The sequence below is a fragment of the Bos indicus genome, chromosome 28 (genome assembly GCF_029378745.1).
Source record: "Bos indicus isolate NIAB-ARS_2022 breed Sahiwal x Tharparkar chromosome 28, NIAB-ARS_B.indTharparkar_mat_pri_1.0, whole genome shotgun sequence".
Classification (NCBI taxonomy): domain Eukaryota; kingdom Metazoa; phylum Chordata; class Mammalia; order Artiodactyla; family Bovidae; genus Bos; species Bos indicus.
In genome coordinates, this window is record NC_091787.1 from 13107473 (window position 1) to 13123734 (window position 16262).

At 41.2% G+C, this 16262-nt stretch overlaps 1 long non-coding RNA gene across 3 annotated transcripts in view; it reads right to left on the reverse strand.

Moving 5' to 3' along the window:
* LOC109553817 (uncharacterized) overlaps nucleotides 1-16262 on the reverse strand; it is a 103611-nt gene extending 87349 nt beyond the window's left edge. For all 3 annotated transcript variants that reach the window (XR_011564625.1, XR_002180102.2, XR_011564626.1), the window contains exon 1: nucleotides 16051-16262. This is a non-coding gene — a long non-coding RNA (uncharacterized lncRNA). The remainder of the gene's footprint in view (nucleotides 1-16050) is intronic.

The following is a 16262-nucleotide window of genomic DNA, read 5'->3' on the forward strand; positions in this document are numbered from 1 at the left end:
AAATACCATGTTAGCAAATTAAAGGATAAAAACCATATAATCATTTCATTAGATGCAGACTTTTTTTTTTTTTTTTTTACAAAATCCAACACCTATTGATGATAAAAATTCTCCAGAGAGTAAACACAGAGGGAACATACCTCAGTATAACACATAACGTGAGAGCCCACAGTTAACATGATACTCAAAAGTGAAAAACTGAAAGCATTCTGAGATCAGGAAAATGACAAAGATGTCCAGTCTTGCCACATTTATTCAACACATTTTTGGAAGTCCTAGCCACAGCAATCAGAAGAAACAGAAATAAAAATATTTCAAATTGAAAAGGAAAAAGTAAATTTGTCACCATCTGCAGACAACATGACACTATACATAGAAAATCCTAAAACACCACCAATAAACTACTAGAGCTCAATGAAGTCAGTAAAGCTGCAGGGTACAAAATTAACACCTTATTGACCATTGTGTACGTTAACTGCTCAGTTGTGTCAGACTCTTTGTGACCCCATGGACTATAGCCTGCCAGGCTCCTCTATCCATGGAATTCTCCAGACAAGAATAATGGATTGGGTTGCCCATTCCCTTCTCCAGGACATCTTCCCAACCCAGGGATCGAACCTGGGTCTCCTGCACTGCATTGAGGGCAGATTCTTGACCATCTGAGCCACCAGGGAAGCCCAGAGATGTATTAAAATGTCTTTGGTAACCCTAACGTTATTCAGAGACATTTAAGTATTCACTTACATAACAAATTGCCAGTCACAGGTATTAGTTTCTGCAAAAATCCCCTCGTCAATAATGTGTTAAAACACAGAAATCGGTTTCATTTCTATACACTAGCAATGAAATATCACAAAAAAATTTAAAGAAACAATCCTATTTACCATCATATCAAAAAGAATGATAAACCTAGCAATAAACCTACCTAAGGAGGCAAAAGACGAACTCTAGGAACTCTTAAAGATGCTGATGCAAGTAACTGAGTATGACACAACAAAAAGATATACTCTGTTCTTGGAATGGAAGAATCAATACTGTTAAAATGATCATGCTACCCAAGGCAATCTACAGATTCAATGCAATCCTTATCAAAATACCAAGTGCGTTTTTCAATGGACTAGAAAAAAAAATTCAATTGTTAACAAGATCATAATAGATAAAATAATCTTGAGAAAAAAGATCAGAGCTGGAGGAATTACACTGCCTAGATTTATACTACAAAGCTACAATAATCAAAACAGTATGGTTGATTATCAATCTACTTTAGGATGGACTGGGATCTCCTTGCAGTCCAAGGGACTCTCAAGAGTCTTCTCCAACACCACAGTTCAAAATCACAAATTCTCTAGCGCTCAGCTTTCTTAAAGGTCCAACTCTCACATGCATACATGACTACTGAAAAACAATCGCTTTGACTAAATGGACCTTTATTGGCAAAGTAATGTCTCTGCTTTTTAATATGCTGTCTAGGTTGGTCATAGCTTTTCTTCCAAGGAGTAAGCGTCTTTAATTTCTTCGCTATAGTTACCATCTGCAGTGATTTTGGAGCCCCCAAAAATAAAGTGTGTCATTGTTTCCATTGTTTTCCCATCTACTTGCCACATCTGAATGCAGAGTTCCAAAGAATAGTAAGAAGAGATAAGAAAGTCTTCTTCAGCGATCAATGCAAAGAAATAGAGGAAAACAACAGAATGGGAAAGACTAGAGATCTCTTCAAGAAAATCAGAGATACTAAAGGAACATTTCATGCAAATATGGGCTCGATAAAGGACAGAAATGGTATGGACCTAACAGAAGCAGAAGATATTAAGAAGAGATGGCAAGAATACACAGAACTGTACAAAAAAAATCTTCACGACCCAGATAATCACGATGGTGTGATCACTGACCTAGAGCCAGACATCCTGGAATGTGAAGTCAGGTGGGCATTAGAAAGAATTACTAGGAACAAAGCTAGTGGAGGTGATGGAATTCCAGTTGAGCTATTCCAAATCCTGAAAGATGATGCTGTGAAAGTGCTGCACTCTTCACTTTCTGCCATAAGGGTGGTGTCATCTGCATATCTGAGGATATTGGTACTTCTCCCAGAAATCTTGATTCCACCTTGGGCTTCATCCAGCCTGGCACTTCACATGATTTACTCTGCATATAAGTTAAATAAGCAGGGTGACAATATACAGTACGTGACATACTCCTTTCCCGATTTGGAACCAGTCTGTTATTCCATGTCCAATTCTAACTGTCACTTCTTGACCTGCATTCAGATTTCTCAGGAGGCAGGGAAGGTGGTCTGGTATTCCCATCTTTTGAAGAATTTTCCACAGTTTGTTGTGATCCACACAGTCAACGGCTTTGATTAGTCAATAAAGTAGAAGTAGATGTTTTTCTGGTACTCTCTTGCTTTTTCAGTGATCCAATGGATGTTGGCAATTCGATCTCTGGTTCCTCTGCCTGCCTTTTCTAAATCCATCTTGAACATCTGGAAGTTCATGGTTCACGTACTTTGAAGCCTTGAATGTTGAAGCCTTCATATAGTTGAAGCCTCATGTGCAGAATTTGGATTATATATGCTAGCATGTGAGATGAGTGCAACTGTGCAGTAGTCTGAACATTCTTTGGCATTGCCTTTCTTTGGGATTGGAATGAAAACTGACCTTTTCCAGTCACAGGCCACTGCTGAGTTTTCCAAATTTGCTGATATATTGAGTGCAGCACTTTCACAGCATCATCTTTCAGGATTTAAATAGCTCAACTGGTATTCCATCTTTTCCACTAGCTTTGTTCATAGTGATGCTTCCTAAGGCCCACTTGACTTGGCATTCCAGGATGTCTGGCTCTAGGTGAGTGATCACACCATTGTGGTCATGAAGATCTTTTTTGTATAGTTCTTCTGTGTATTCTTGCCACTTCTCCTTCATATTGTCTGCTTCTGTTAGGTCCATACCATTTCTGTCCTTCATTGTGCCCATCTTTGCATGAAATATTCCCTTGGTATCTCTATTTTTCTTGAAGAGATCTCTAGTCTTTCCCCTTCTATTATTTTCCTTTTTTTTGTTGTTTTTTTGTTTTTTTGCATTGATCACCGAGGAAGGTTTTCTTATCTCTCCTTGCTATTCTTGGAACTCTGCATTCAAATGGATATACCTTTTCTTTTCTCCTTAGCCTTTAGCCTCTCTTCTTTTATCAGCTATTTGTAAGGCCTCCTCAGACAACCATTTTGCCTTTCTGCATTTCTTTTTCTCAGGGATAGTCTTGATCACTGCCTCTTGTACAATGTCATGACCTCTGTCCATAGTTTTCAGGCACTCAGTCTATCAGATCTAATCCTTTGAATTTATTTGTCACTTCCACTGTATAACCCAGTAGTGATTTTGGAATTCTCACAGGAAAAGATGGGTACACAGTCACTTCCACTGTCACTTCCACAGGTATGATTTAGGTCATACCTGAATGGTCTAGTAGTTTTCCCTATTTTCTTCAATTTTAGTCTGAATTTTGCAATAAGGAGTTCCTGATATGAGCCACAGGAAGTTCCTGGTCTTGTTTTGGGGGACTGTATAGAGCTTCTCCATCTTCGGCTGCAAAGAATATATTCAATCTGATTTCGGTATTGACCATTTGATGATGTCCATGTGTAGAGTCATGTGTTGTTGGAAGAGAATGTTTTCGATGATCAGTGCATTTTCTTGGCAAAACTTTGTTAGTCTCTGCCCTGCTTCGTTTTGTACTCCAAGGCCAAACGTGGCTGTTACTCCAGGTATCTCTTGACTTCCTATTTTAGCATTCCAGTCCCCTATAATGAAAAGGATATCTTTTTTTTGGTGTTATTTCTAGAAGGTCTTGTAGGTCTTCATAGAACTGTTCAACTTCAGCTTCTTCGGCATTACTGGTTGGGGCATAGACTTGGATTACTGTGATACAGAATGGTTTGCCTTGGAAATGAACAGAGATAATTTTGTCATTTTTGAAATTGCACCCAAGTACTGCATTTCAGACTCTCTTGTTGACTATGATGGCCACTCCATTTCTTCTATGGGATTCTTGCCCACAGTAGTAGATACAATGATCATCTGAGTTAAATTCGCCCATTCTAGTCCATTTTAGTTCGCTGACTCCTAAAATGTTGATGTTCACTTTTGTCATCTCCTGTGGCATCTCTGACGGCTCTATGGTGGGGTTAATGGTGACCTCCTCCAAGAGGGCTTATGCTATACCCAGGTCTGCTGCACCCAGAACCCTGCCCCTGCGGCAGGCCACTGCTGACCCGCACCTCCACAGGAGACACTCAAACACTCAAAGGCAGATCTGGCTCAGTCTCTGTGGGGTCTCCTGGTGTGCACAAGGTTTAGTTTGAGCCCTCTGAGCGTCTCTGGTGGGTATGGGGTTTGATTCTAAATGTGATTTTGCCCCTCCTACCATCTTGCTGTGGCTTCTCTTTTGCCCGTGGACATGGGGTACCTATTTTTGTGGGATCCAACATCCTCCTATTGATGGTTGTTCAGCAGCGAGTAGTAATTTTGGAGTTCTCACAGGAGAGGATGAGCACACATCCTTCTACTCTGCCATCTTCTAAAACTCTCAGCCAAAATGGGTTAAAGACCTAAATTTAAGACCGATACTTAAAACTCCTGAGGAACACAGGGAGAACACTCTGACATAAGTAACAGCAACATTTTTTGGATCCATTTCCCAGAGAAATGGAAATAAAAATAAACAAATGGAACCTAATCACACTTTAAAGTTTTCGCACAACAAAGGAAACCATAAACCAAAGAATCTACAGAATGGGAGAAAATATTTTTAAATTATGTGACCAATAAGGGATTAATTTCCATAATACAGAAAGCTCATACAGTTCAATAATCAAAAAACAAACAACCCAATCAAAAAACAGGAAGACCTAAATAGACATTTCTCCAAAGAAGACATCCAATGGCCAACAGAAACATGAAAAGATGCTCCACAGGGCTAATTTTTAAAGAAATACAAGTCAATACCACTATGAATATCTCAAAACAACAGAATGATCATGGTTCATTTCCAAGGGAAACCACTCAACATCACAGTAATCTAAGTCTATGCCCCAAACACTAACGCCAAAGAAGTTGAAGTTGATTGGTTCTATGAAGACCTGTAACACCTAGGTGTTACACCAAAAAAGATGTCCTTTCATCATAGGGGACTGGAATGCAAAAGTAGGAATTCAAGAGATACCTGGAATAACAGGACAAGTTTGGCCCTGGAGTACAAAATGAAACAGTGCAAAAGCTAACAGAGTTTAGTCAAGAGAACACACTGGCCATAGCAAACATCTGTCCCCAACAACCCAAGAGACAACTCTACACACGGATATTACCAGATGGTCAATACTGAAATCAGATTAATTATGTTCTTTGCACCAAAAGATAGAGAAGCCTTATGCAGTTAGCAAAAAAAAAAAAAAAAAAAAGACCTGGAGCTGACTATGGCCAGATCATGAACTCCTTCTTGCAAAATTCAGACTTAAATTGAAGAAAGTAGGGAAAACCAGTAGCCCATTCAGGTATGACCTAAATAAAATTTATGATTATACAGTAGAAATGATGAATAGATTCAAGGGATTAGATCTCATAGACGGGATGCCTAAAGAACTACGGATGGAGGTTCATAACACTGTACAGGAGGCAGTGACCAAAATCATCCCAAAGAAAAAGAAATGCAAGAAGGCAAAGTGCTTGTCTGAGGAGGCTTTACAAATAGCTGAAAGAAGAGAGGTGAAAGACAAGAGAGAAAGGGGAAGATACACCCAACTGAATCAGAGTCTCAGAGAACAGCAAGAAGAGATAAGAAAGCCTTCTTAAGTGAACAATGCAAAGAAATAGAGGAAAACAGGAGACTTCACAGAAGCGTAAAAGATTAAGAAGTGGCAAGAATACACAGAAGAACTAACAAAAAAGGTCTTAATGACCCAAATAACCACAATAATGAGATCACTCACTTGGAACTGGACATCCTGAAGTATGAAGTAAAGTGGGCCTTAGGAGGCATTACTATGGACAAAGGAGGAGGTGACAGAATTCCAGTTGAGCTGTTTAAAATCCTAAAAGATGATGCTGTTAAAGCGCTACACTCACTATGCCAGGAAATTTGGAAAACTCAACAGTGGATACAGAACTTGAAAAGGTCAGTTTTCATTCCAATCCCAAAGAAGGGCAATGCCAAAGAATGCTCAAGCTACCATACAACTGTGCTCATTTCACATGCTAATAAGGCTATGCTCAAAATCCTTCAAACCAGGCTTCAGCAGTATGTGAGCCAAGAACTTCCAGATGTACAAGCTGGGTTTTGAAAAGGAAGAGGAACCAGGGATTAAACTGCTAACATTCACTAGACCATGGAGAAAGCAAGGTAGTTCAGAAAAACACCTACTTCTGCTCCATGGACTACTCAAAAGCCTTTGAGTGCATGGGTCACAACAAACTGTGGAAAATTCTTAAAAGAATTGGGGTACCAGACCACTTTACCTGTCTCCTAAGAGATGTATATGAGGGTCAAGAAGTAACAGTTAGAACCAGATGGGGAACAACTAACTGGTTCCAAACTGGGAAAGGAGTACTACAAGGCTGCATTGTTATGCTGCTTATTAAAGTTATATGCAGAGTACATAATAGGAAATAACAGGCTGGACGAATCACAAGCTGGAATCAAGATTGCCAGGAGAAATATCAACAATTTCAGATACGCAGATGATACCACTATAAGGGCAGAAAGTGAAGAACTAAAGATCCTCTTAATAAGGGGGACAGAGGAGTGAAAAAGCTGGCTTGAAACTCAAATTCAAAAAGCAAAGATCATGGCATCCAGTCCCAACACTTTATGTCAAATAGAAGGGGAAAAGTGGAAGCAATGACAGATTTTATTTTCTTGGGCTGCAAAATCACTGCAGATGGTGACTGCAGTCATGAAATTTAAAAAACGCTTGCTCCCTGGAAAGAAAGCCATGACAAACATAGACAGCATATTAAAAAGCAGAGACATCACTTTGCCAACAAAGATCTGTATAGACAAAGCTACAGCTTTTCCAGTAGTCACGTACGGATATGAGAGCTGAGTGCCAAAGAACTGTCGCTTTTGAATTGTGGTGCTCAAGAAGACTCTTGACAGCCCCCTGAACTGCATGACCATCAAACCAGTCAATCCTAAAGGAAATCAACCCTGAAAGTTCATTGGAAGGAGTGTTGCTGAAGCTCCAAAACTTCACCACCTGATTCAAAGAGCTGACTCACTGAAAAAGACCCTGATGCTGGGAAGACTGAAGGCAAAAGACGGGGGTGGAAGAGGACGAGATGGTTAGATAGTATCACTGACTCAATGAACATGAATGTGAGCAAACTCCAAGAGATAGTGGAGGACAGAGGAGCCTGGTGTGCTACCACCCATGGGGTCACAAAGAGTCGGACATGACTTAGCAACTGAACAACCAGTACTATGAAGTATCACCTCACACTGGTCAGAATGGCCCTCATCAAAAAGTCTACAAATAATAATTGCTAGATAGAGTATGGAGAAAATGGAAGTCTTCTATACTGCTGATAAAAATGTAAATTGGGGTAGCCACTACAGAGAAGAGTCTGGATATTCTTTAAAAAGCTAGAGTTAGTTACCATATGATCCAGCAATCCCACTACTGGGAATATATCTGGAAAAGATGAAAACTCTTAACTTGAAAAGATACATGCACCCTAATGTCCACAGAAGCTGTATTCACAACAACAAAGACATGGACGCAACCTAAATGTCCATCATCAACAGATGACTAAAGATGGGATTGTTATTTAGTCACTAAGTCATGCCCAATTCTTTTGCGATCCCATGCTCTGTAGTCTGGCAGGCTCCCCTGTCCATGGGATTTCTCAGGCAAGAATACTGAAGCAGGTTGCCATTTCCTTCTCTAGGGATCAAACCCACACCTTCTGCACTGGCAGGTGCATTCTTTACCACAGAGCCACCAGGGAAACCCTACAATGGAACACTACTCAGCTGTAAAAAGAATGAAATATTGCCATCTGCACCAACGTGGAGGCAGCCAGCGATTATCATATTAAGTGAAGTAAGTCACACAGCAAGACCAGGACTTACCACTTATATTTGGAATCTAAAAAAGATTACAAATGAAAGTGAGGTGAAAGCAGTTCAGTCATGTCTGACTCTTTGTGTCAGACTATACATCTGACTATACATAGACTATACATCCATGGAATTTTCCAGGCCAGAATGCTGGAGTGGGTAGCCATTCCCTTCTCTAGGGGATCTTCCAAACCCAGGGATTGAACCCAGGTCTCCCACATTGCAGGAAGATTCTTTACCAGCTGAGCCACCAGGAAAGCCCAAGAATACTGGAATGGGTAGGCTATCCTTTCTACAGCACATCTTCCAGACCCAGGAATCAAACCCAGGTCTCCTGCATTGCGGGCGGATTCTTCACCAGCTGAGTTACCAGGGAAGCCTAACTTAGTTACAAAACAGAAACAGACTTGCAGACATAGAAAACATATGGTTAAAAAGAGAAATGGGGGAGGCAGGGAGGAAGGGGGAAATTAGGAGTATGGGATCAAAGACACACACTATTACACATAAAATATTTAGATAAACAACACAATTTACTGTATAGCACAGGAAACTATATTCAGTATCTTGAACTTCTGCTTCCAGGACTTGCTGATGAGTTGCTCTTGCATATCCAGCCTTTTAAAGTCTGTGATCCATGAAACTGCACCCATCCATAAACATGTCCATATCTGGATATCCTAAAGGTTGATCAACTCAGTCAAATCTACAAGAATAGACTTCTTCAATGAAATACCTAATGGCAAGCTGCAGCCTAGCTTAATGGGTCTATGTCATCTCCTTTAGGAGCCTCACATAGATGTCTGGCCATGAGTCTAAAGTTAGGAAGCAAAATAAGACGAAACCCAGTCATGCCTTACAGTCCTCTCAGTTGCCTTCTGGTGATGGGTACGTAACCCAAACTAATAACTCCCTTCAATCCAGCAATATGCTTCTTTGTCCTTTTGCTAACTCAAGCCCTAGATACTTTACAATTAATTGAGAAATTTACTTTTTCCCTGGAGATTTTATATCCCTGGTCTGCCAGAAAGCTTAAAGAGAGGAGTGTATTTTTTACTTTTGTAGTTTTATGAGCAATTAGTATATCATAGTAAGACTTTCTCACTTAATTGGAAATTCATTAAGTCCTTGGCTAAGGATTCCCCAAAGACAGTGGGGACATTCTTAAATTCTTGTGGAAGTACCATCCAATAATATTCCTATTTTTATACTGGTACCTGGGTAAGCCCATTCAAAGGCAAACAATTCCTGGGACTCGGAACCTAGGAATATGTAGCAAAAAACATCTTAAGCCCAGAACTGTAAACTAGCAAAAGTTTCTAGATAAAGTTGTAAGCAGAGTGTAAGTACACATCACTGGTTGTACTACAATTTGGTCACTGGCTCTCAAATTCCGTACAGAACAATAATCTCTGGCCTCCAGTATTTGTACCACCAAGACTGGAGTGTTATATGGGAACTGGCAACGTCTGACTAGTTGGAATTTGAGAAAAGTGGTTATCAGTGGCTTTATACCTTTCTTAACATTCCTCTTTGTAAAGAAGCATTTAGTTCCTCTAAACTGGGAGGCTTGACACATGAACGGAGTTTTACTATCAGATCAGCTGTCTTGGTTCTTCCTGGCCTTCTTCAGTACAAATATTCTCTCTTAACTTTTACAGAATTTCTTCAGGGACTTTTGTTGAGGCTGACCTACCAACTGTAATAGTGCAACCTGGAGGGAATAGGCATGATCTGGGAAATTTTAATATCTACTTTTTCTAGTAAAATTCATTTAATTTTGTTAGTAGATCCTGCCCCAGCAAGAGAATAGGACATTCAGACACATACAAAAAGCTGTACCTTAAATTTTTTCCCAGTTATATACATCAGGGATAGAAAATGGGGAGTTCACACATATAAATCCCCTCGTTGAACTTGGCCATTCAGACCTGCAGGAACCTGTCTCAGAGGATATTGCCCCGACTAAAGCAGAGAACCCCCGGGCTGAACTGAGTAACCTGGTAGGTACATGGAGAAGAGACCAATCCCTTTTGACTACATGGTAGGGAAGGGGCTAAGGTTAGACCCATGGCTCTAGAAGCATTGTTGGAGGAAGTCTCCACAAGGTTGGCAGAGATTCCCCCTTCAAACAGTGAGGGAACTGCAGGAGACACCAGAGTAAAGTAAAGTAAAGTGAAGTCACTCAGTCATGTCCAACTCTTTGCAACCCCATGGACTGTAGCCCACCATGCTCCTCCGTACATGGGATTTTCCAGGCAAGAGTGTCAGGGAATGTTTAACAGGAGGATTCCTACGTGCTGTTTCTCATAAATTCTCTTCCTTATCAATTCTTATTCCGGGAATGAATAGTGCTGCACGCAGCTCTCAGGACTGAGATCATGAGAAACAGTATCTGCTTGGATTCCTTTCAGTAACTCCCTTCAGTGACTCTTTTCAGTGTCAGCGACCTTGTATGTATTTGACTATCCATATTGTGACTATTGATAAAATTTCATCCTGTGTAATAACTGAGTAATCATCTTACTAAAGATATATAAGCCTGCATTTCTGCTAATAAAATACCTTTGCTCCATCAGAGCTTGGGTTTCCGTGTCTTTCTTTCTTCCTCTCTCTCTCTCTCCCTCCCTCCAGCTCTCTCTTGCCCTTTCTTATCATCAACTCCAGACCACCAGGTTCCAGTCCATTAAAGAACCCCAAAACAAGAATACTGGAGTGGGTTTCCATTTCCTTCTCCAGGGAATCTTCCTGAACCAGGGATCAAACCCGGGTCTCCTGCATTGTAGGCAGATGCTTTACCATCTGAGCCAACACCAGAGGAGGAGCCAAATATACGGGAGAGCATTAGACTCTGACTCAGGTAAGACAGGTTTTATCTGATTGTCTCTCCTTGTCGCTGCTGAACAGTGTACAAAATAACTAGAGAAGTCAAGTCAAGATCAAACGTTGTGAGCCCATACCTTGTACCTAACTACTCTTTACTGAGGAAAGTTGATAACCACAGTGCAAGGCAGAGCTGATGGGAGGACAGCTAAGAGTCTGCCATCTAGGAGTCCCTCCTCTTAGGAAAAACAAGGCCTTGGTGAAATCAGTGCTCTGCAGTTGGCTGTCCAGACCTCCTCCATAGTTGTTCTCTCAACAATTTATTTCTCAGCCAATAAGAACATGGATGAGCCTAGAACAAGTGCCTTTAGCAAAGGCCAGCCACCTCTTTCAAGCCTTCATGGTTTGGGCCCAAAGTCAACTAGCAGTCTTACCAGAAACTTAAGGGCTATGTGATGCAGCAATGTTGGCTGCACCTGGAAAATCCTTGAGCTCATGAAACAAGAAAAAAAGCACCATGGTTTGCCAATCGGTGGTTCAGAACACACTGCTTTATAGAAAGCACCAGGACACACTAGAAGCTTGCCCCCCTCAACTATTCTTGACCTTATTGCTGGTTCTGAGGGGTTAGCTGGCTTCTCTGAGAATGGGGAGAAAGATGGGGAGAGAAATGGGGGGAGAAAACATACAAGCAAGTAACTTCTAAGTCTAAAGCTTAATTAGGATCCCAGGTTTAAAACTCAAGAGCTGAGAACAGTCTATGGATTGCAAAACTCTAGAAAACATCCTGCCACACCCCCTCAAAAAAAAAAAAAAAAAAAAAGTATATGGAACTCAAACAACCTCAAGAGGCATGAGACAGCAAGAGCCTTAGGATTTAGGAAACCAATTCTGTCTCCTACTTTGATTTCTGGAAAAGAGCAAGCAAATGTACAGCAACTTTATGCAACCTAGCTGTAAGAATTCCCTGGAGAAGCCACTTCAGAAGATGGACAGTTTCAACGATGAACAGTTCGGATGTGAACGTTTACTTAGGGAACATTGAGAAGCTTTCTATTAGAGATGATTGTCGAGCACTGTACCCTGAAAGTCACACACGCTACCTAGTTACCAAGGAATTTGTCCAAACAGTTCCAAGGCTGTAACAAATTTTCTCAGAGGTTCCTATTAATTTCCCCCACCCCACATGATGAAGGCAAGTTTGCCTATTACAGAGAAACCTATGAAGCCCAGGCTCTGTGTCCCTCATCACCCTGAAAAACATACTGGGTGAGGAGGGTGATGGAAGTGGTGACTGTATCACCTTGAAGAAATCCAAGTGAGAAGGCTCTCTTAGACACATCTGAGCTGAATCTGAGGAGGAATTCAAGAGTATACAAGGTGAAATACTGAAGCCCTCACTTTCTTTCTGAGCATGTACAGTATAATCTTTCTGGTAGATGACCAAAAAGTTTTACCTCCCCAGCAGAGATCATATACCAGATATGCTATGATCTAGATGTCTGGGCCACTTCCACGTAGAACTATTCATGAGGCTTCCATATGGCCCATGGCCTTTAAGGTCATCATTTTTTTTTCCTCCTGGAAAATTTATGTTACACACACATACACACACACACACACACTTAAAAGCATTTTAATGCTAACTTCCTGCAAGTTGGATTCATACAAAAGAAGGTTAAAATTCTTAGTGAGGAAAAACCAAAATGTATAAAATTCCTTTAATCCAGGCACCAGGTATGTTCTTCTGGGGTACAGACTTTTCCTGCTTTACACTCCTTCACTTCTCCTTTCACTTCTTCCACCACCCTCTGTACCCAGTATGTTTTTCGGGGTGGTGAGTGACACAGAGCCTGGGCTTCATAGGCTTCTCTGCAATGTGCAATTTTCCAGCTTCACACTCCTTCATTTCTCCTAGAGAAAATATCTCTAGATATTTTCCAGAGATTTGCAATCCATAGACCATTCTGAGCTCTTGGGTTTTAAACCTAGAATATTCATTAACCCTTTTACTTAGGAGTTACTTGCTCAGGAGTTACCTCTCACCCCAACAAGATAACCAGGGACGATTCCATGAAGAATGTACACCTGTATCAATACTTCCAGGAAATTATACTTGGCACAGGTGAAAAACTCTGACACTTCCTTTAAGTAATGTTCCTAGTCAGGGAGTAACGTGATCTCCTGAGGCAGAGAACTTTTTCATTAATATCAGGTTCAATAGAATTTTGACAGTCACCTAAGAACCAACTCCTATGAGCCAATTTTAACAAAACAGTCACATAGAAAAAACACGGACAAAGAAATCCAAAACAATAGGACTTCAACCCAGGGTTCAGGAGTCTAACCCAATCTTTTGAGAACCTCACTGGTTGTAACCTTTCATCTTGTCTCCATAGAGTGAGACTCTAACCCTAGTCTCAGAACTATAACCTGACAAAAATCTCCCCCGCGGAAGACTCTAACCCACAGTCCTGGCGAGGTTACTAGACAATCTAGGCACAGAAGCATTCTAACCACATCACTCACTCCAAAGGCCTCTGGTCCAGAAGCCGTGTCCTTTCTAAAAAGTGAAAGCAGCCCTCAGGACCTGAAGAGGCACGCTGGGAAGCAAGAACCCCACGCTGACACTGTAGACGAACGTGGTTTAGGTGGCCACTCAGGGCAGTGCCAAGAGTGCGTGCACACTCTGCCAGGAACTGCAGTGACTCAAGCAAGTGGTCACAAGACCTACAAAACTTTGTGTTCCCCAAATTGTTATCTAGCAAGGGCTCCCTACTAGACATACATAGAAGCCAACACTATGGCACTGGCTTTTGAGAAAAAAGAGAGCTTTACAGCAAGGTTAACTGGCAAGGCTGTCAAATTTGTCTCCCCAATACCACGTCAGGGCAAAAGGTAAAGGGTTAGGGGAATTTCAAAGTTGGAAATCCTTTGGCTAGTTTAAATCAGTCCATATAAGCTACTCATGCTGCTGGAAGCCAGATTTTCCTTTTGAAGGGCTTCACACTTCAAGGAGCTCAGGTGGCCACACTTCTATTCCTTGAGTTCCTGGCTCTAGGGTAACACTAGAGATATGGGATTCCCATTTTACACATGCACAGTGTTGTTTCTACAAACTGACAGCAAGGTTTGAATAATCAACAATCTATTAAAGGAGACAAAATCAGTTTAAGCTGGTACTGTTTCAATTTGATCAAAAATCTAAAGAGACAAAACCAGTTTAAATCTAACCAAGTTTTTACTTGCTGTTTCAGAACAATTGAAAACCCAGAACTGGCTGATGGCCCTCTGTGGAATTATTTAAGAAATCCTTGTTGCTTATTTGTTTTATGTATAGTAGTTTGTATGTTAATTCCAAACTCCCAATTCAATCCTCTTTCCATCTTCCCTTCAGTAAGCATATGTTTTCTATGTCTGTGAACAATAAATTTATATTATTTTTGGATTCCACATAAAAGTGATATCAAATATCGAATAGTATTTGTCACTCTCTGACTTACTTCAAAAAGTATAATATTCTCTGCTGCTGCTGCTAAGTCGCTTCAGTCGTGTCCAACTCTGTGCGACCCCATAGATGGCAGCCCACCAGGTTCCCCCGTCCCTGGGATTCTCCAGGCAAAAACACTGGAGTGGGCTGCCATTTCCTTCTCCAATGCATGAAAGTGAAAAGTGAAAGGGAAGTCGCTCAGTTGTGTCCGATTCTTAGCGACCCCATGGACTGCAGCCTACCAGGCTCCTCCGTCCATGGGATTTTCCAGGCAAGAGTACTGGAGTGGGGTGCCATTGCATTCTCCAATAATATTCGCTAGGTCCACACATGTTGAGGCAAATGACAATATCTGAATCTTGTTAATGGCTGAATAATATTCCATTATTTATATACATATATTTTATATATACATACCTGTTTATGTGTGTGTGTGTATAGACACATATCTCATATCTTAAGCCAGTCATCTGTTTATGGGCACTTGGGTTGTTTAATGTCTTGGCTATTGTAAAGTGTGCTGCAATGAACTCTGGAGTGCATTCATCTTTTCAAATTAGAGATTTCATTTTTTTTTTCCAGATAAATACCCTGCAGAGGGATTGCTGGGTCATAAAGTAACTCTAATTTTTCAAAGAACCTCCACATGATTTTCCATAATGGATTCACCAATTTACATTCCAACCAACAGAGTAGGAGGGTTCATTTTTCTCCACATCCTATCTGGCATTTATCATTCATAGACTTTTTGATGATGACACACTCTGACCACTGTGAGTTGATATTTCATAGTGGTGTTGATTTGCAATTAATAATTAGCCATGTAGAGCATCTTTCCATGTGCCTGTTGGACATCTGGATTTCTACTTTGAAAAAATGTCTATTTAGGACTTCTTTACATTTTTCCATTTGGTTTTTTGCTTTTTCCAAATTAAGTTGTATGAACTGTTTTCATATTTTGGATATTAACCTCTTGTCAGTCACATGGTTCGCAAATATTTTCTCCTATTCTATAACTTCAAACTATATTACCAACCTAGAGTAACCAAAACAGCATAATACTCTCATTAAAAAAAAAAAAAAAAAAAAAAAACCACAGGACAGAAAGCCCAGAAACATCAGTACGTGTATGGTCAATTAATTTATGACAAACCAGCCAAGAATATACAATGGGGAAAGGACAGTATGTTCAATAGCTGGAGTTTGGAAAACTAGGAAGCAAGGCAATGGCACCCCACTCCAGTACTCTTGCCTGGAAAATCCCATGGACGGAGGAGCCTGGTGGGCTGCAGTCCATGAGGTCGCTAAGAGTCGGACAGAACTGAGTGACTTCACTTTCACTTTTCACTTTCATGCACTGGAGAAGGAAATGGCAACACACTCCAGTATTCTTGCCTGGAGAATCCCAGGGACAGAGGAGCCTGGTAGGAGGCTGTCTATGGGGTCGCACAGAGTTCGACACGACTCAAGTGACTTAGCAGCAGCAGGAGCAACACGCAAAAGAAGCAATGAGGACCACAATCTTACACCACCTGCAAATTCAATCTTACAGAAATAAACTCATGCCCCTGACCCCACCAGGATTGGAAGGCAGCACAATGGCGGTGCCTGAGCCCTGGCCCGTCCCCCACCTGCTCTTTGACACGGACGGCCTCCTCCTGGATGGGTAGCTTGCGGCCTCACCCGTCAAAGGCTGTTGAGGAGTGTGAGGCACAGTTAAGGCCGGGAGGTGTGCGGGACCTCCCGGCGAGCGACGACGGGGAAACTGGAGCCACATCAGGCTGACTAGAAGGAGCTGGGAGCTGCATCATCGACTGGCCTACAAGAACTCACTTCCGGCGGC